Raw genomic sequence first — 21,635 nt, 5'->3', positions numbered from 1 at the left:
AAACTGCAGGATGGCGCCTCTCCGAGTGTATGAGTGTATGTTTGTGTTTGTGTTTGTGTGTGCGCGTCTGCCTGCATACCCCTTATGTTGGACTAAGGAGCATAGCATCTGCAGCTCCTGCCCACCCCTCCTTACCCCAAACCATTAACTCGGACATTGCCACCCTGAGGCGCACGCACAGACCAAAACAAAGTGCAAAAAGAAAAGGGGTTATAGATGGAGGCAGCTGCTGCCCTAATGAAGTCAATGACTCTGCAATTTCAGTGTGTACTTCCACTTAAACTGGCCTCATAACAAAAAAAGGTGAAACTTTTTTTGATCTTTTTCTCCAGAAGATTATATTTCATAGATCATGACGAAAGAGTCACCTACCCTAAGCTGCCCATGCTTCTGCCTGAGGCTCGAGGGTCGTGGTGGTTGCAGACTACCTACCCGATGCTTCCTTTCTTTCTTATCTCCCTGCCTAACATTATTTTCCCTCTACACCCCCCGCACCCTAACCTGTTTTTATTTTCGGCTTCAATGCTTGCAGCACCAGCATGAGAATAAGACTGCATACTGTACATGTTAACAACCCTCATTCAATTAAGGACATGTAGTAAAATAAAATAAAATCCCCCTGTGCTCCAAGCATGCTACAATACCCCGCTCTGTCTGGCACTCAGAATCTTTGACTAGCTCATTTATCATCTATCCCTCAATAGAGTGCTAAGATTGTAGAAATTGCCTTCCTTTACAGACTTCCTGATAGGTAAGAGATTGACTCTCTCACTACTGATACGTTTTCTGCAATGTATTGGTCTGTCTCCTGCTGTATTTGAAAAAGGGGTCATGTTTGGTACAGTATTTCTGCACTTAGATGTCAGTTAACCTGTTGATAGCTCTCTGTTTACCCGCTAAAGGACTCAAGCACGTCCTTATCCTTGTGAGAAAAGAGAGAGAGGGTGAGAAAGAGCAATAAAGAAGTGGTATACAAGCATATGTCTGGCAAGAGAAGTACAGATGTATTATTCAGTTTGTCTGCAGCTCCAGTTGGACGTGACTGAATTTACAAAGGAAGGAGGGGAGACTACAGCTCTTACGTAAGCTGTTCATGAGGACGTCATTAATGTGGATGCATGATGCAGATGGAAAATGTGTTACACCGTGTGCGGAGTAGGCTATACAGACAAACAGAGGCACACATCCTACACTATAAAATTGTCTGTGGATATTTTTGCTATGGGGAATAAATAGCACATTAAAAAACAGAAATAGTTGGTGATATAGTGATATATTTGTTTTACGGTTGTTTACTATTGGGAAAGTGGCATTTGATGTAAGTTTTACATTTTGAGAGATATGAACAGTAAAAGTCAGCCATGTCACACTGTTACCATGGCAACAAGATCGCAACAGCTTTGTGTTGTTCTCATTAATGATTTTCATGGATTATTGGAGAAAACAAAGCTACTGTATGTGTTAGACGGAAGTCAAAGTGGATTTTGATACAGACTGTTCAGTGAGGAACCGCGATTGGCTGTCTATTCTATAGTTAAATTACAATAATTTATTAACTATCATACTACTTGGTAAACAAGACAGCAAGATTTTATTGATGTTCGTGCCATTGATAAACTGGAGTAGATCTGCTGTTGTTGACAGCTCTGTAATGTATGAACTCTGAGATGCATTAAGCTTTGACAGAGTCGGTAATCTGCAGCCTAATTCTTCTAATGCATATTCCAGCACTGTACTGAGGTGGATGGTACGGAGAGCAAGATGTTGGTTCCACATGCACAGAGACGTGTTTGACAGAACAACACATTGACAGCACATGTATTTAGAGTGTAGCACCCCAGAGGATAAGTTCAAATCATATCAGTTCATCTCTGCTGAGCTGCAGGGAGCATAAGAACACGTGTTCACTTCAGGCAGAGAGCTTTGGACTCTTCCTCCTTCCTCAGGCCTGTGTGTGCTACCTGCTGTCAATCAGTTTGTGCTCCGTCTTGCTCTCTTTGGCTCAGTCTGTGTCCCTACCTTTTGATTCTTTTTTTCTCTTGATTCTCTCGTCAATCTCTCCCTTTTCCCCTCCTTCTTTTTCTCTGTCTGGCTCTGCTCTGTTTCTCCACAGCAGAAACAAAAGATGATGCCTGGGGGGCAGATCTGTGTAAATATCCATCCATAATTCAAACGACTGCAAGACTTTGTGTTTGTAGTTCCAAGCTATGCAATATGTACACAGACAGACAACTATCCTTATAGGGATGTAAACACAGACATGAGCAGTATGTGTGATATTTGTGCGAGATATACTCAATAAGAAATGGGAGTATTTCCAGTTCAATTAGGCGTGTTGTGGATTTGTGGCCCCACATTTGAATTAGTTTGTTCACTATTTCACTTCCTCTGCACTGATCTGGAGATTTTTCTGGCCATACTCAAGAGAAATTTTGCTTCACATTGGTTTGGTTTAGATTACAGGAGTTTTAAAATGCTACCTAGAAAATTGACTCCATTGCATAAATGAATGTCGCAGACTGTCACATTTGAATCCCACAAATGGCCACTTTACAAAACAATCTGAAATAACTCACCACCATCTCACACACAGACACTCTTGGGCTCGAGGTCTCTCACCCAGTCGTATTTAGGCACCTATAAAAATTTCAATAGGTTTTGCTTGCTGTAATCGTTTCATACTGGCCATTAGGAGAGCACTTCTAAATGCAGTTTTAATGGAAATGATGGCAGACAAAATACAATCTCAGAAATGTATATGAAGGTTTATCTGAAGGGAATACACGGCTTCAGCAGGTCGCTACAAAGATTCAATATTCATTCCTTTGTTCATAGACTATCTTGAAATCAGAAAATCCACAGTTCACCCTCAGTCGGCCTCCTCATAGCTCCAGGGCCAGTCCCATGAGGCGCACAAGTCTGCCGCCTGGGCCCCGTCCCTTGGTAGTTCTGTGGTCTGCAGGGACCAACAGTTGCTCCTGCAAGACGGGCCTTCCGGTCAATTCTAGTTTGGTCCTCGCTTCCAACCGCACAACTCTCTGACCCCCACTACTGGCACCTAAGCGATGCACAGCTTGCTTCAAGGGCTGATGGACTTGGGGTGCGTGTTGAAGGGATCCTCCAACATGATTGTACTATATGACTTTCAGTGGGCAACCCTACTCTTCACTTTAAAATGACAAAAACAGAACATTTTCTCTTTGTGTTTCTTTGTTAATCTGTAATGGACAGACAATAAGGACTAGAACAAATAAAAACATTTCCTTTAAATGATCACACCATTTTTTTTTTTTGGTATGCTTTATCCTTTTTTTGCAGATCAAATATATTTTATATTATTGGTGACCTTTCACACCAAGGATATAATACATGTTTAGGTTGACTTCCAACACATTCGGCCGCCTTTGGTGTCTGTTCTTTTCACTAAAGCTTGCATATATTTGAACTTGAGCTATTCATAGCAGTCACTTAACTTATTACGCATCTAACAAACTGTAAGGTTAAAAGAACGTAATGAAATCAGTAATGTGATGTGTTAAACAGAATGAGGTGCAGCACCTGTGTTACTCAACATTCAGGCTGCTGTCTAATCAGTTTCAGCCTTATTGACAAAATAATTCATTTGCTGCCCACTCAGCCAAGAAAATGTAAGCAGAAGTGCACGAGGAATGAGAAGTAACACCATTCATTTCCCACATCCATTTGTAAAATGCATGGCAGGGATTCACTACAAAGTTGATACAGTGCAATTACATTTCAGGGGGCTGGTGTTTCTGCTTTTACAGAGCATCCTGTTGAGGTGTTTCACAGAGTCCTGCACATTACCACAACAAGAGACAAAACATGCAGCCACAAGATGCACTCATGCCGCAATGGCAGCTTGTTTAATTTTCTTTCTTTCCTTTGCAGTCTGTCTTGCTGCACAAAAGCAACAACTCTGTTTGTCTAAGTCGATACATAAATAGACTGTGCATGAATAAATCATGTGTATGATAATGTGATTTGGTGCCTGGAGAGCGCAGGCTAGCAGGAAAGTGTCAATGTCACATCAGCACTGTAAGTTCTGCTGTGCTTATCTGACCACTGTTGACATCTGTAAGAACACAAGTGTGCATTTTGCATTATATTACTTAGTTCTATCTTCTATTTACACGAGGCATGAACTTAAATGTCTTTAAACTGATGAAAAATGAATGCCACAATGAGACAATATGTACTACTAGTACTTTAATTCTCCCACATGTGTGAAGAAGTAGTGTTACGTAGTAAATGTTAAGCTTTTTAAATCGAAATGTAACCATTTCTAAATGTGAAAGCTAACTGCTCAGGCTCTGTCAATGTCATACATACAAACACAAGCACATATTTTCAAGTTCCTACTTTCTCAGATTTAGGCAGAAATGCTGATTCAGTGATTTGTGGCTCCGCTGAGGCTTAAACTAAAGGCATAAACAAACAAGCGGGAGTGGGTGTGCATGACAACATTAACAAGAAACTCCTCTGGAGACCGACAGAAATGAAGCGGGGTCAAGTTGCCGGGCTTATTACGTTCTATCATAGTCTATTTAATTAACACTTCTCTCTCATTCACCTCCCACACCTCAGCTCCTCTCCTCATGGTAAACTTAGCAATATGGACTGAAATAAAGAAGCAAATTATTGGGACTACTCTGTTCAGAAATGCAGTCAAATGGTTTGTTATCGATTAATGTTATGATTGATTTTACCACCATGTACAGTTCATATAAATGGAGCATGTCATACTACTTATATTCTAAGTATGCCTTCCACTGTAGGAGAAAGGTTGGGCTGAAACTGCACTGTATTTCTCATATATTTGAAGGGAAATCTCTCATAAATTAATCCAAATTGTCAGAGACTAGCCTTAAATTGCACAATGCTTCTGATAAATTTAGCACATGCATGCTTATCACATCTTTCCCATCAAAAGCATATAGCTCGTCAGCTAAGCACGCTGCCATTTTCAACGCAGAAAATGGCAGAGACTGGAAGGGTCATTGGAAAGGAGCAGAATGCATTATGCTTTATTTCAACAGTCCCCATTTGGTGAATTTGACTCTATTATGTAATATAATTATATTGCATGCTTAAATAAAAACATTTTCCCAATGTTTCTTCAGAAATAATTATTGCAAACCAGGGAATAAAAATATGCATTTACAGGACACGATATGCTGTTTTATATTCCACAAAGTCAAATGCATCATGCGTGTCCTCCATGTCCACATTATCAGCTTTAGTCCCCATCGCTTACACTGCCAGACTTAGATATCACAAACCTTCACCCAGCTTGACACTAAAATCCCAGCTTTTGTCATTAATGGACTTGCTGTATTGTTTTTTCCAGTAAATTTCCTGTGTAACTACAGTCTGGCTTTAAATCTGAGCTAAACACGAACAATCAGTAGAGTAGTCAGGTTAAAGTAACTGTGACACAAGCGGTGTGCAAGTTTTTCCTGGAGTAAACAAGCATTAAGCTTTTTAATTGGGGCAATGAGTCGCACTGCTGAGTCAGCACCACATTAATGGGAGGCGAGTAAAGTGGCTCCCGACAGGTGCCAGGATGGCGATTATAGATATACACAAATTAGTGTCACTTATTTGGCAGAAGAAGTTTAGCAGATGTATTATATAAACAGTGAAAAATGCTGCATCCTGTTTTTATTGCTCGTTTTAATAAACCTCATAAGAATGAACCAACCACTGGACCTTTGTTTGTCCATGTTAATATCACACCATTAAGAATTTATTTGACAAGCTCCCAAATGGTTGTTGTTTAAAAGTATTCATGGGTTACCTTTGAGTCTATGGTCAACTATGCCAAAACAAACATTGCAGTGAATGACCAACATTTCTTTTTGTTTTCATGCATCTTAAATTTGATTGGGAGTAAGATCATCCCATTGAAGGTCATTCTTTGTTAGTAGAAGAATTTGATAATTATATGTTACTTTCAGGCCCAGTGCCTCAATGATTGAGAAACGAAATTGGAAACCACTGGACCTTGTAAAGCTTTGATATTACTGATATTTACTGAGAATGACAATTATACCCACATAATGCATGAGAGCAAAATACTACTGCGGACAATGCATTCATTGTACCTTTATTAAAAATGCATACATGGAAATCTTGAAAGGTTTGGCTTTAATTTACACATTTTTCCCCACCGCAACCCCACCATAGCAGTCAAAGTCAACAGGCTGCACACTATACACTGTATTTGGTCTTCTGCCAACACTGCAGCATGCCACCGCTAGTTTTTCAACAGCTTGTTCCTCTCCCCAAGTCATAACACAGATATTCAGTGGCAGCGACTGCCCACTCTTGCTTTCGGTGTTCCTCGTTCCTTTTGTGTTTACTCTTGAGGCTTACACAAAAGTTAGGTGTACTGAATGCACTTAACTGTAAGATAAAAAGCAGACGCTCTTCTTTTTTTATTTTTCTGTAGTTGCCATCTGAAAAACTTGGTTGTGTTATATGCTTTTTTCAGACAGTCTTTGATATTCCTAGGCGTAAAGGCTGAACCCATATTGACTGGACAAACTTAACTATATTTCAGAATTTGATTTCAATGACATTCAGCCGCTTGTTTCAGAAATGATTTTACATCCTGCTAAAAGTTTATTAGAACCAAGAGAACTGTCCCACTTTAGGTATTGTCCTAAATGTCAGTAACTATACTAACTGCAGAACAGAAATGCAAAAGATTTGTTTAAGGTCATTTAGATTTAGTGTCACTATTACATCGTTTGTTCGGCAGACAATCCTTGAACTTGCAATGCAGAACTTTTTTAGAGTGTCACAACCCCCATTAAATGACTCATTTCACTAAAGTTAAATCCATTTGGTCCAATAACATTTGAAAAGTCTAGAAGAGCTGTACAGTTTATGCAAGTTTGCATGGGGCTAAAATGGAAGTTAGCTGGCTTGGCAATAGAGTGTGTCCGGTATGCATCTGACTGGCCAGTGTGGAACGCCACATGAAAAAACTCTGTATACGGTGAAATACAGAGAGGCTTATCTGATTGGCTTAATCAGGATTGTGTGAACTTGACTTGAATGTAACAGACATTCATTAATATATAAGAGCCCTATAGGTTTAATGGTTATGTTTAATCATGAAATGCCCCGCTTAGTACATAATTTATTTACAATTCTTTAATAACCAAATTTATGTACTCCTCAAAAAAAAAGTTTCACATATGTGTATGCTAAAAAGGGTTGATATATTATTATCTCAATAAGCCTCAAAAGTCCAATATATGTCAGGCTCTACTTTCCAGTTCAGACAATGAACTGAATACAGAATAACAGCTGAGTGGTCACAGGTTTTAATCCTTATTTACTTTCTATTGTACCCATTAATTACTGTCAGTTAAGTCCTGTTGGTTGAACAATCTGTTCCATTAAGCATAATTGTCGGCAAAGTCTAAGAAAAACAATGCATACCAATCTGGATGTCAATAGACATTCTGATCACACTGGAATCCCAGTGTTAGTATCTATGAAATACCGAGTGAACCTATTAGACTAATAAAGAATTATCAATTGTGGCACCCTGACACTATTGATTGTCTGAAGAACACTAAAGACTGCACTTGTGACTGTTTAGAACCTTAAATGCCCCTTAGGCCTCTAATGTCTGATCAGGCAACACCAGAATTGCCCAAGCACCATATTAGTGAAGGCTGGGAAAACAACAGGCCAGTTTGGTTCTGACACATACAGACAGTTAGAGGGTGATCTTCGGAGCTGGAGAGTTATGTAAAAGCCTTGCATGTTTCATCTCAGGGGGCACCAAGTGATATGCCAGCCTGCCAGCCAAGGCTAATGTTGGCTAGGATTCATACAAAACCCAATTTTTCCCATCACATCGCCTGCCAGACCCCGAGACGGGTTGGCTATTCCAGGGAGCCAAACAAACTCCCGATTAAGGACCGGAAGAGTCGTGCTGTCCTCCACATACAGAGGGTGCACTGTATAGTGATTTGGCCAAATGCAAAAGAAAAGATGTTAAGGTAACATTTGAGAACATTTAATCAATATGTGCTGCGATAGCCAGACATTCTGTCGCCCCTTCTCAGTTGTATTTATGTGTGTTGCACAAGAGACAGATTGTTTGTTTACTTCCTTTTCAATGGTGGTTAAATGTCTGGAAAGTGTCCAGGGTATTCCACAGTTGCCTTAGCCAATTTATTGTCGACTCAGTGATCTGTGTGCTGTGCAATCTCCTCCCCAACTTTGCAACAGCAGCTACAGCAAAGAAACAGCTAAAACAGCCAAGTTATATATAAATCACTATGATGGTGTACTATATTAGTCGTTTACATTATTACTTGTTTGTTATTCTGCACTTATGCTCATAGAGTCTTATAATTCATCTCTGATTGTTTGCTTCATTTAATATCCATATTTCACACAAAAAAATGTGTTTGTCAAAGTATCATCACATGAATTTATCGTAAACTCCTTCTTTTTATAATAAAACCTATGTCACAAAAGATACATTTAAAAGGCAAAAGATAATCTTTAATGAAAGAATTTGAGTGGCTTAAGTGGCTACTTACACATAGAGCAGTCTTCTAAAACATATTTTTCAAAGTCATTGTAAATGGCTGTTATTTAAATAATGAAGTGATCATTCATTCACCGCCACTGCCACTTCCTTCTCTGGTTGGTAGTCCTCTCCCCTTCATCAGCTCCCCACAGCATGTTTTTCTGTTCATTAAGGTGTACAGTGCCTCTCCATTACCTACTGTGGGTGTTTGTCAAATGAGCCCTGATGTAAGTAACTCAATATATGTCCAATATATGTGAGGCCCTATGTTGGCCGTGTATGACGTGCCCTTTACCTCCAACAAGCTTAGGCAGTGTAGTGCTCCGATGTCATACAGCCTCGTCCTTCCTCATCGTTCCTACTGTGCACACACCCTCAGTCGGGTGTCTCGCATCAGTATGCGGTGAACCGGAGGCGTGCATGTCATTATCGTGGAATGAAATCTAATTTTACAGCACACATACGAGCAACCAAGCGGGACAGGCCGGTGCACTGGATTGAATAAACAACACAGAGGTGTTGCATCTGTGCGGCTGTGCTGAACCTCAGCTGTCAAGTGCTGGTGAGACACCGCATGATGCATGCTCACCATGTAAACACATATATGCACAAAATCGCACCAAATAAAGGCCGACTGTAAAAATTCTACTACTGTGCAGTCAAACAAGCATTGTCTACCTTACACAACCCCACAGCCTCCTCTGCGAAGTGTCCGCCCAAAAGCTACTTTGTGGCCTGAGTGTATTCTGCTGTTGCCTCATTGACCTGTCAGGGTCTATTATTTCTGAAAAAAACACATTATATCACTACTATCTCTTTAAGTCTAAGTACTAAAAATACACACACAACTGTTCTTTTCCTATTAGAAGAATTACCTGATTGCACTTGACTATCTGATGTGTATTTTTGAGCTTTGTGCAAGTATTTTCCGGCACCTGCAGCCTTATGGCAAACATTAGTGTTAGTTCACTAATCCACTGGCTGGAGATATAATTAGACATCGCACATCTCATCAGCCCCTGCCAGCATACACTGACAGCTGTCTCTCTTTTTTCCTCTCACATGTGCTCTATCACTCACTCTCTCACACACAGTGAGAAAGAAACAACAAAACCAGAAGACAAAAGGTTGATATTAGTTCAAAAGGTTTATAATCGGTCAGTGATATAATGTGAACAAAAAAACCAGTAACTATGTGTTTCTTGTGTGTTGGGATAACATGAGTGACTCTTCAGTGTTATGATGGATATTAGGCATGTTTCTCTGGGCTCCGCTGTGCTCGTGTGTGAGAGCAGGATGTCACAGGCCTCAGATGCATGTTCAGTATGATGTAATGGGTAGCAATTAGGCAGACAGTGAGGCAGTCCTTCAGCAGTAATGATATTCAGACGTAAACCATCATCACAACAGGCCAGTGTCACGCAGCCTCCCATCTCTAATCTGTGCTCCTGACTGCCAAACCATTGGTTAATATGTCCTAATCTCCTCATGTTATTTTCTCAGTTGCAAACACACATGTTGACCCTGGATGATGATGCGCATCACAGGTCATGCCTAGAGATTCAGACGTGTTTTTTTCCCTGCACTCTGTGGGACAAATATGTTCCGGCAGTGCTCAGACAAACTTGTTCTTACTTGTTGAATATGAGTGCATGTTTGTGGCAAGTACTTTTACAAACTGACTGAGCACCAGACACAAAATACTGCAGCAGCTGTGCTGCGCTGCGCTGCATGGGGACCATAGCCTGAGCAGTATGATATGGGCTCCAGTCATTTGCACTGATCCTTCAATCAAAGGGCTAAGTTGAAATCATTCAATCATGTTAAAGCATAACCTCGTACTGACTGCATGTCACAAGGGTCAAGCTGGCTGTAGCGGCCAAAAAGAGGGAGGAGCTAAGAAAAAAAAGACACTGCTCTTATTCCCTCCTCAGTGCTACAAAGAATTCATTAATTCTCAGTAAATAAGTAGTCCAAATCTCATTCATCTTGGTATTGCCCACTGCTAAATACTCTTTCACTGTAAAAATCTGTCTGTTTTGTGCCTGCAATCAGTGCAGGTATTTGCATCGCGTTATGCTGAAGTTGGCAATAAATAGCAAGGGGTTTTATGAAGTTGCTGAATTTCTTGTAGTTAAAAATCTACCCGAAAGCCTGTTGAGATTGGCTTGTTAATACAACACTGGAAAGCAAAAGCAATTTGAACACAGTCCAACAGATTAAGTTCATAATATCCATTTAAACTACCACCTAACATACAACTTCTACCTCCTTAGAATCCATAAACTAATATAATGAAGTAGTGAGTAATAGCATGAACTTAGTTTTCTACAGATAAGACACATGAAGTTGTAGAAGTTTTGTGTACACACACTTATACTCATGAGGACGCTCACTAGCATAATACATTCCCTCAGACATAACCATAACCCTAACCATCACAATTAAATGTCTAACCTCATATAACCCCAAATGTCTTCATAGTGTAGGAATGTCCTCGCTCGGAAGGTTTCCAACAAGACTTTGTCCACAGTACAACATGTACACACACACACACACACACACACACACACACACACACACACACACACACACACACACACACACACACACACACACACACACACACACACACACACTCTGCAGCAAGGAGTCTGCTGTGCTGTCTTTGGATTTTTGGGATCCCTCTTCATCCTTTTTGATGTGTTCATAAAGACACCAGGATTGAAAAGTGCATGACTATTGCACACTGTTCATTTCTATTTAACTGTTTTACAGACCAAATTAAAGTGAAGAATAAATATAAGATGCTGCACTGCTTTAAAGAATAGTTTGATTTCTGAATTTCTAATTCTTAAACATAGGTCAGCTATTATAAAAAATAATAATAAAAAAAAATCAATGCAGAATTAAAATAGCATATGTTTGTATTTAAAACACATTTCTCCAATATATAATTATACTGTAATTTATTATTATACTGCGCATTGCCACACGACAAAAGCAGACACATTTCTTCACAGTTCACAGTTGCTTATCTTTGTTCTTGCTGTGCACAGCATTTGTAGCTCGAAGATGTTTTTTCTTTAGTGCTATATTTGCCATGTTTATACACTTGATTTGATTTCCAACAACTTATTGCAGCTCATGAAGCTGCTGACTCTTGGCTTTCAAATTTCAGTGTGTCACAGTGTCTCATTCGCACTTGAATGCACCACATAAGCAAACAGTTAAAAATGTTAATTGCAATTACTACACATACAATGGCACTTGTATATGATGGCAGTGTATTGTAGCTGAACAAGAGTGGTGTTGCAGTCCTTATTAGAGCACAAGAAATCAGGATTTTGCCTTCACAGCTGGTTTACGTAATTGTCTTTGATAGCATGTTTCTTGGTTCTTGACACAGATGTAGAAGGTTGCAATTTAAGGGTGTACTCTGACATTAAATATGATAATATGGCAATAATTTAAATGGCCTTCAGTCTGTAAAAATGTGTTGATATCTGCTATTTCACCACAAAACCCAGGACAAAGGAGCAAAGAGTTTCATTTAGTACTTTTATTTCAGTTAAAAGGTGACTAAAAACTCAGACTACTACCTATGTAATGTAGGCAAGACACTAGATAACAGGATGTTATGCCTGCAGGCTTCGTTATGATTCTACAAGTCTAATGCTGTTTTGCATCAGTGTTGGATTACATACTATTGGCCTGCTACACACCACAGAGAGCCACTGCTGCTTTACTGCTGCTTTCTGGTCTACCTTTTTTTTTATACCTCTGTTGGGTTCTCTATCAGCTTGACACAGCCTCTCTCACCTGTTATGCTCCAAACACAGGTCCACTACCATCCATTGTCATTACACTTCCATTGATTTCTCTGTCTGCTTACTTCACTAACAAGCATGGGGAATGAAAGTGAAAAGTGGGATACTGTGTGTCGGATAGGGAACATGACCTATTTACCCACCCACTCCCATCAGTTGACTCATGTCTCCTGTCGTGTCATTTCCAGCTTAGTCGATCTGTTCCACCGAACGCTTTTCAGTGCACTGAAATAATCCATGCCAGCCGGAAATCATCCAATGGCATGCTTACACACATTCAGATTTTTGTTTGTTAATATACATAATCATTTTAGCGTCAAGTGTAGCACCATCGATTTAAAATTCATATACAGCCATTCATCAATTACTGAATAGCTGAACAGCTGAAGAAGCATCCTTTGCATCTTCCCTGTCTCTCTGATTCGCAGTGGGGTATCATGGGACATCACTGCATCATACTTCCCTCCCAGGGAACTGAAACACCCCAACACCTTCCTTGAGGACATGCATCAGCAGGAGAAACCCAGAGTGTGTGGGCAGACTAAAATGAGCTTCATTAATGTTCACATCCAGTTCGCTGCACTGCACAGTTAACCTAATATCCACAGTTACTCTTGAGGCCAGTGATGGGGTTATTCTGAGGACACAGACCTACTTAATGGCCAAGATCAGTGTCTATCATAAATACTTGTTACACCTTAACAATAGTCAGTGTTTCTTCCCATTAGGAGAACATTACAGAGACAAAAAAATGTTTATCTTTATTTCTAAATCAAAACACCGTAATAACTATAGTTTTAGCTTCAGGAATAGCAATTGTTTTACTTTCATCGTCCTTGTGAGAAAGTGTCCATTACCTAAGATGTGTCCTAAGTTAGAAACTCTTATAAGAATACAAGCCTGACCCTGTGCTCTCTTGCCAGTCTCAGAGCTTTCCTTTGTGTCTCCATCAGTAAGGAGACAGTTTAAGCCAGCTACTGTCTGAGATGAAGCCTTTAATCTTACTCCATCCCTTTCCTTGATGTGTCATACTGGAGGGGATATGTAGGACAACATCACTTCACTTAACTGTATTCTGGGACTAAGACTCCTCTTGCTTGACGGGTATAATTAGCATGGAGTTATTAATACAAACTTTCAGAGAGTCTGCAACTTACTTCCTTGATTTCTCTTTGTTACCAGATGTCACTCTTCACTGTGACAAGAGCCCATTTCCTGGGTGTGTTCAGAGTAATGGAGGACAAATTAGTTGAAAGAGAATAAAAGTGATTTTGTTATTTGTGGTCTTTCAACTCCTAAACGCTGTCTCTCTGAAGCATTCACACCATGATAGATATTGCCAAAGGGCTTCCACTGACTCACCATCTATGATTCACACATGTGACTGGTCAGTCATCCATTTTGGCGAGGGAGCTTCTCCTGCATTTGCTTCCCCCCTCCTCCTGTTGTGATGCTGGCAACGACAGACACAGGATGTTGTTCTGATAACGGGCATTTAGAGGCTCATATTAGATTTGGTGGGCTGGCTGCCTGTGTGTACATGCGTGTATCTGTTATACATGTATGTATGATTGATGAATAATCTGTATATACAAGTGAATGTGTGGTACATCATGCCATATGAGCTTATCTTCTACTCGTTCTGCCTTAACTGGTTAAAGGAAAAGTAATGTGGTATTCGAGACAGTGTGGAGTAGGTAACCTAGAAACAGGTATCATGAACACCCAGGCAATTGTGCTTATGTGCCTAGATTTGTATAATTGTAACCCTATGTGTTGCTTTGAACTAGAACCTCTAAACAAGAAGAACTAAGAAGAAACTCACACTGTCTAGGTTGCTTTACATAGCAGTCAGTCACATGATCTCCCTCTGGCTTACAGCACTAGTTTTGATCCACCCATAATTCCATGTGAGACCTGAGAACTGCATGGTCATGCAATGCAGACACATCCACACACATTGTACAAACACTGTGTGCTCATGTATACATATTAGTGTAACAATTCAATTTCCAACTTTCATAACTGTTTGCAAGTAGCAAATAAAAGTACTTATTTTTCATATTCCTGCTAAGGGCACCTGAGGGCCACACATAACATGCTAGACTTTTTTAATCTGCATTTATATCAGTATGGTTCAGATCCAGGGTTTTCAAGGTCTGTGACTGGGAGCTTTTCAGTAAAGTACAATAATCATCCCCATCTTTAAAGTCTAGAGAGAAATAAGGATTATCCGGTTAGAGGACAAGAGAAATAGGGAGCCTGTGTAGCCTCTAGTTTCACACGCTCGTACATGCTGGGGTAATGAGAGCACATTGCTGCTAGAGTATTAGTCATTCTGAGCAGGCTGCTGTCTGAACTCTGGCCATTTCACACACGGTTTGGTGCCTCTGATTGAGATTTTGCCATGTCCTTACAGCCTAGAAACTTGCATACACATACTCACACAGGTGTGCACAGACACATTTTAAGGAACAACGAGAGCAGACGCCATAGCAGGTGAAAGGCCCACATTATGTTTATTAGCTAAATTATTTAGCATAGTTCAAAATAACAAGTGGCAACTTGTAGAGTTCGAGTTGTGTAAATATAATCATTTGTATTTACTTTGTTAGACTTTGGGATTTTTGTTGTTTGGTATAAGCCCCTGCAAGGGACAATTAATTTGGTCTCATCTCAAACACAAACATGTAAATTGTTATTCTCTATTATAAGTTGAAGAGGAAACACATTAAAGCTCTGTGAAATCCATTTTAATAATAATCTTTGGGGTTGTGTTTTATAAGCAGAATCTACTCTGCAGGTCAAAGTGTATCACTTCATTTTCATGGACCTACAGTATTAAGCTCCCTTAATGTGATTCTCACATCACTGATTGCTAAAACAAAAGAGAACTGATGGCTTTTTTTTTTTTTTACAACTAATAAAACAATTAACTGACTTTTACAGTTTTTATCTCCCCCATCAGCCAGTGATTTTGATACACTTTATTAATCCCTGAGGGGAAATTTCTTCACTACAGCAGGGGGGCTCTCAGGGGGGAGCTGCTGCAGCAGGCTGCCACTAGCGCGGCGCCAGGTAACCTGACCTGAGGTGCATGTTTTTGGATGATGGGAGGAAGCCGGAGAACCCGGAGAGAACCCACGCAAGCACAGGGAGAACATGCAAACTCCGCACAGAAAGGCCCAGGACCGGATTCGAACCCTGAAAAAAAAAGTGACAGTAATTTCAAAACCCCTGTCAACACGTGCTTGTGTCACAGGATAGGCCATAGTCTACTCCATCGCGTCCGTTGTGACTCATTCTATTGGAATTATAACCATGTGTTCCGATAACATTTGGAAAGTCTAAGAGCTGTACCATTGAATTATTTTTAGGGCTAAACTGCATGTTAGCCAACTCAGTTGGCAGAAATCTGTGGTGCGGATGCTCTACCCATAGAGTGTGGCCAGTATGCATTCAACTGCCCAGCATGGGAATGTCTCACCAGAATATATAAAAGCTCCATATACTCTGAAATACAGAGATTTCACTAGCAGTAACAGGTTCAATCAAACTTGTTAAACAAGGGGTTCGATGTAATGCACGCTATGGAGAAGTCTAAGGCTATAACTTTAAGTTAGTGGTTACCGATTCAATATTTCTGTTAAAAAAAAAAAAAAAATTTGTATCATACATTGTACAACAGTTTGAGGTAAACATGAATGAAGATTAATTGAAACTTCAATATTTGAGATAATCATAACCTTACTTTCACTTTACGATTCATATTTAGCTGTGCATGTCCAGATTGCAAATATAATATCAAATGGATGAAAATTATTCAGCAGTGAAGCTCCTCATCTATTTGTATCAATATCAAACAAACAGACACAAAGTGTCTGGCAGGCACTCTGCTACTGAAATTGCTTGAGTTCTATGTTTCAGTGCCATATTTAGCTTTTATTGATGTATGAAATAGAATTGTATTCCTTTCACTTGGGTAACAAAAAGCTCTGCAGTCACTCTCCCCGTGTGAGAGGAAAATATGGCAGCGCTAAGCAGCAGATAAAGACTTTGAAGACAGTCGTTGTACAAAAGGTGAGAGGTTCGATGACAAATGCCAGGTATTCCGTCTGTTCCTAATTCGTTTTAGCATTTTAAAGTGAGACAGAAACGGTGGCAGTTTAATGAGGAGCTGATTGACACACAGCTCAAACATCGTCTTATTAAAGGCAGTATTGATCTTATGTTTTATGTTATTTTCACTGCAACTAAAAACAAACTTGAGACACAAGACAAAAAAATAGTCATCGGACCCAAAATATCCCAATCTAAGAGTTCCAGCTTGTAAGGTTGTGACATATTCTTCTGCTCTGTGATGGAGCTCATCCAGAATTACCCAGCGGAAAAAACAATGGGACTCGTGTGCTCCAGTTTCAGTCTACTGACTCCTTGCTTTCATGAACACAGCCCTGTGGCTCTGAAGGAGTGGGATAGATCACACAATCTTTGCCGTGGGTCTGCCATTCAGCCATGACTGTGTAGCCCCCTCCTCTACTGGCACCTTGAGTGACTGATGGTTTCTTGTTCTGTAATACCCAACCCCCATTCTCAGCACACTCTCTCTCTCTCTCTCTCATCTCTATCTTTCACACACACACACACACCCTCTTACGTATGTGCAGTCTCCATGGCAACGTGTGGTATCACTATGGCACTGGTGGCCTAGCATGCTGCAAGCTGCTGTTGTAGTGGATTTACTGTACCCGCGCACACAAAGAGCAGACAGCCAGCAGAACGTTGCCAAAGGGCTGAATGATTTGAGCAGCAACCCTTTGAGCTCAGAGGAGATCATTCCTTTTTCCCCTGATAATGTTTCACTTTATCCCCTCACTCTGTACCAAAAGGTTAAAAAAAATCCCGCTATTACACATTGAAATCATATGTGAAGATTATAATTTAGTATGACATCAAATTTCTCGATGTAGTCGGTCGCACAACCCTTGCATGCAACTCTGCCCTTTATTAAACACCACGAGCAAGGTTAACCAGCCCATTTATTCAGCGTTTGCCCTTGGAGCCCAATTTTCTTTCTGAACTTAAAAATTCATTAAAACTTGGGTGTTATCATGACAGCCTTGGGTTATTAATAAGAACAGATAGCTTTAATTGTTCTGTTATATTTAATAATACAAAGGTTAACAGAGTGCTCAACCTTGCCACCACACATCTCCCCTTTGTCTCTGATGTTCTGCTCTCTAGTGGCCAGAGATGGAAGAGCAGCAGAATGACCCTGTGAGTATGTTTGAAGTCCTTACACAGTTTGGCATGTATGAAAAGTGTTTTGTAACACTGTGTATAAACATTTAAGGAAGAGTAAATGCTAAGCCTGAGCCTTTTCTATGACAGCAGTTTCTGCAGTAGACTTTTTTTATTCTCCATTTCTGGCTTTTAAACGCAACATTTGGAAATATGTAGTGCATCAAATGTTAACCTAATCTTGGGCTACCAATGCAAACATTTTAGTATATTAGCATGTAAATGTTAGGTTCAAACACTGGGGTACAGGCAGGATTTACCGTACGCACTACACATACTATATGGTTGCCTTATGATGGATACGGTCAAAACTTAGCTTTTAGCAACTCCCAATTATTTTCTCAGTCTCCCACTGTGTGTATGCATGTGTGTGAGCACAGCACAGTCAAGATGCCCCCGGTAGGCCGCAGTAGACAGGCATTCTGGAGCACTACAGTAATTAATGTACCCATGGTACATTGCCACACAAGCAACCAAAGTGCGTACACACACACACACACACACACACACACACACACACACACACACCACGTATAGGCATTTTCTGTGTTTGTGTGTGTCCTTGCGTTTTACTGGCTTTTCTTATTTACTGTGTCTATAGGTGTTGCTTACAGAGGTCACTCGCTATTCTTATCTGTTGTTGAGACAGGAACAAGTTTTGCACTCGGACAGAACTCAAAGATGGGTGCGTTATCTCCAATCTGCGAATTTGATTTCCTGACAGCATATTTTATGAGACTTATCAGGACTTCAATTGAGTCAAATATAGCCATAGTCCACTTTTGTCTCGCAAAAAGGCCAAAAACAAAATGAGAACAAGAGCTATATTTTCTTCTGAAACTTCTGAACTCAAACAACACTGCCATAAATAGATTAAAACAAAGGTTTATATAATTTTATTCTATTGTTACCAGTTCCGTTATTGTATGCTGTTTTTTTTTTTTTTGCTTTCTCTGTCATAGCTCAGCTGCTACCAAGAAAAGCACTTACCGCAGAGAGACATTATCAGGTCTTTACACATTTGTAGTTTCTTCAGTATCATCGTGTGTGCTTGATTAGTGTCACCATTGTACAATGCAGCCTGACGCTCATCACCTTTCTCTGTCTTCCTAACTGTCAGTGATAAACCCAGTTATCCTCCTGAAGGGCCACACTGTCTGCTTGAGTGATGGCCTGGTTTTATCAGTAGTGGGACAGCTGATGCAAAACCTGGGATTAGTGGAGCGAGCTGCCTGTCTGTGTTCTCTCATAGTAGAATTAAAGGTAGTACATAGTACCAGGCAGAGATACTGTATGCTGCAGTGTAAATCAGGCTATGTAAAGGTTCAATATGCACAGAAACACCCTCGACTAAGTCATCGTCTGCCAAGATAGCTGGATGTTTTTTTGCTGTACTCATCATCATCATCATCATCTTGGCAGAAAGTCTTTGGAAACACTCTACTCTTAATCACAGTAAAAAAGGTCCCCATAGATATAATTGCTACTGTATCTTATGGTGCAATCTATTTTCAGATAGTGATTCTTTAACGCTGAAGTTAAACTTCGAGACAACCTTTGACCATCACAATTTCTTAGCATATGAGCTATTAAAGGTTTGATTTGGCAAAGGTCACCTCCTCTAGGGCATTATGGAGAGCTATCTATAGAAAGCATCAATGGTAGTAAACGGGAAAACAAATACTTTTTTCTGTAATGTATGCTTCATGTCATTTAAGCCACATCCCTTGAAAAATCAATATATTGGCATTGAACCATGAATGATTTATACTCCTATCTAGTGATTCAAACCTTAAAAAACAAAAGAACAACATCAACAACAACAAAATACTAAAATAAATTAACCTTTTATAAGAGCAGAAATATAATTGTTTTCTGCACGGCTGACTGGTCCAAATCCCGCATTATCAATCAATCTCTTAATGAAATTTGTTTTTTCTCTCTCTTCTCTGTTCTCTTGTCTTGACCTTATTGATCTGGTGTGACACCCTGTTGGGATTAGGTATTTGTAAATATATAGCAGAATATGATGGTGTAATTTTACACTACTACACAATTATGTGTGTATGTTGTTTGTATAAAACTATACAGAAGTTTTAGTTTATTAATTTTTAAGTTGGTCTGTAAACTAAACAACAACAAAAAAAGCTCTGTGTGGTAATTGTGTCATCCAAGAGCAATGACTACTCTATGAATGGTGAATAACAGTAATTTTAGTTAGATATCATAACACCTCTGCTACAGCTCTAAAGCAAATAAAACTGTATGCTGCATGTGAAACAGCAAAGAAAGATTCAGTGCTAACAATTTATATAAAACCATTAATTCAAGATTTGATTCATTGAGCGTTGCCTGTCTAATACTGTATGTTGACCTTAACTTATGTTTTCCCCTTTAGGGTGCGTATAATGCTCTTCATAACCAGTCCACTTGCTCCCTCTAGTGTTTAAACATGTACATTTCACTGAGGGTATATTCAGTCTGTGTCAGAGTTTTTAGTCTGTGGATCTCATCAGAAAATCAGCTTTCACTTTAAGATCTATCTTTAATCAAGTCTAAGGAGACTTACACCATACTCCAAACTTAAAATACCCTGTCATTCAAAATTAAGATGTATAGGCAAACCAAGAGGCCACACTTCATCGATAAACAGTAATTTACGACGTGATGCTGAAAAATAGTTTCACGTTATATTGGCTCAATCTTAGTATCACATCTTAGGATGTGAGAAAACTGCCAAAGAAAAGAGAATTTACTCTCTTTTTTTTTTTTTTTTTTTTTAAACAACAACAAAAAAAAAACACTGTCTAATGCATCGTGTTGTCTCAGTTTATAGCTCATCGATAATTTTCAGTCGAAAGTGGACAGGCCTGTATAACCGGTTTAGTCAACGCATTATCGGATCATTTTACATCATTTTTTGAAATATGAGAGCAAAGTCTTCACTGTCTGAAGACGGAAGTACAATCTCGGCCTGCATTTTCACTCACTTTTCTCCAATCTGCCCCCACCCCTCCACCCCTTTCACCCTCCCCACCGCCTAGCTCAGCAATACATTGAACACACGCCCGTGTTTGCCGGATCAACAAGACCTCTAAATGAATGTTTAATGAGCATAAGTCATAATGGCATGTCGCTAATGTCCTACAATGATCTTCCTGTTGATGGCCACGCCTCAATGCTTTCTCCTCCACTACGCCTCTTACAGTTGTCTGACAATGGTTTGAACTTTGCTGAATGTAGTCTACTCGCCTTCACTTCACCACCCGAGGACTGCCGCAAATATCCAAATCACTGCTTTGGCTTCGCTGTAGAGAAAACATGACTTTCCCCTTAAGAAAATGTGTCTCAGGTAGGCTGCTGTTCTTGTTATTGTCTCTAAATTTACGATGAACTTGTTTTGTTTGTGTTTCAGATTATGTTTCAGTTTTATTGAGACAAAGCTTCTCTTGTAGTAAAATGGTTTGGGCATTTATAGTATAGGCTGTTGTGATGTTTTATTTCACTCAGTAGTGGATTAATTTATTGGTACTCTACAGTAGTTAATCGTCTTGTTGCTGTCCATGGTGCTGAAGTGGAGATGGCTTTATTTGTTAAAATGGCTTTACCATAAGTATGACTTAATTGATTTGCTCTGGACTTTTGACCCATTGTGTGATTGATTTCTGAGTGTATTTAGTTTGAACAAGTATAGGGGAGTTATATTTTAATTCAAAATTTTAGTTTAGTTCTTCACTATTTGCTGTACTTATGAGATTTGCTACATTAGCTGTATTGGATCTCAGACCTAACTAAATGACGCATCATATGTAATTAGCACAAAATGCATCATCCTCAGGTGTATTACTCGTGTCTATTATAATTATGAGGGGGGGGGGAGATTTAACATCTGCGACAATTTTGGTTGAGGACTGTAGATGGCA

General features: G+C 39.7%; 1 protein-coding gene across 3 annotated transcripts in view; it reads left to right on the top strand.

Moving 5' to 3' along the window:
* Positions 1–21,635, top strand: part of fgf13a (fibroblast growth factor 13a) — a 93,897-nt gene that overhangs the window by 45,374 nt on the left and 26,888 nt on the right. The window lies entirely within an intron of this gene.

This window comes from Brachyistius frenatus, unplaced genomic scaffold, assembly GCF_029030835.1.
Source record: "Brachyistius frenatus isolate BFR_SWC_R1_liver_20210118 unplaced genomic scaffold, ASM2903083v1 Contig_17, whole genome shotgun sequence".
In the NCBI taxonomy this organism is placed as follows: domain Eukaryota; kingdom Metazoa; phylum Chordata; class Actinopteri; family Embiotocidae; genus Brachyistius; species Brachyistius frenatus.
Note: the sequence above shows the minus strand (reverse complement) of the source record. Positions and strands in the feature narration are given on the sequence as shown.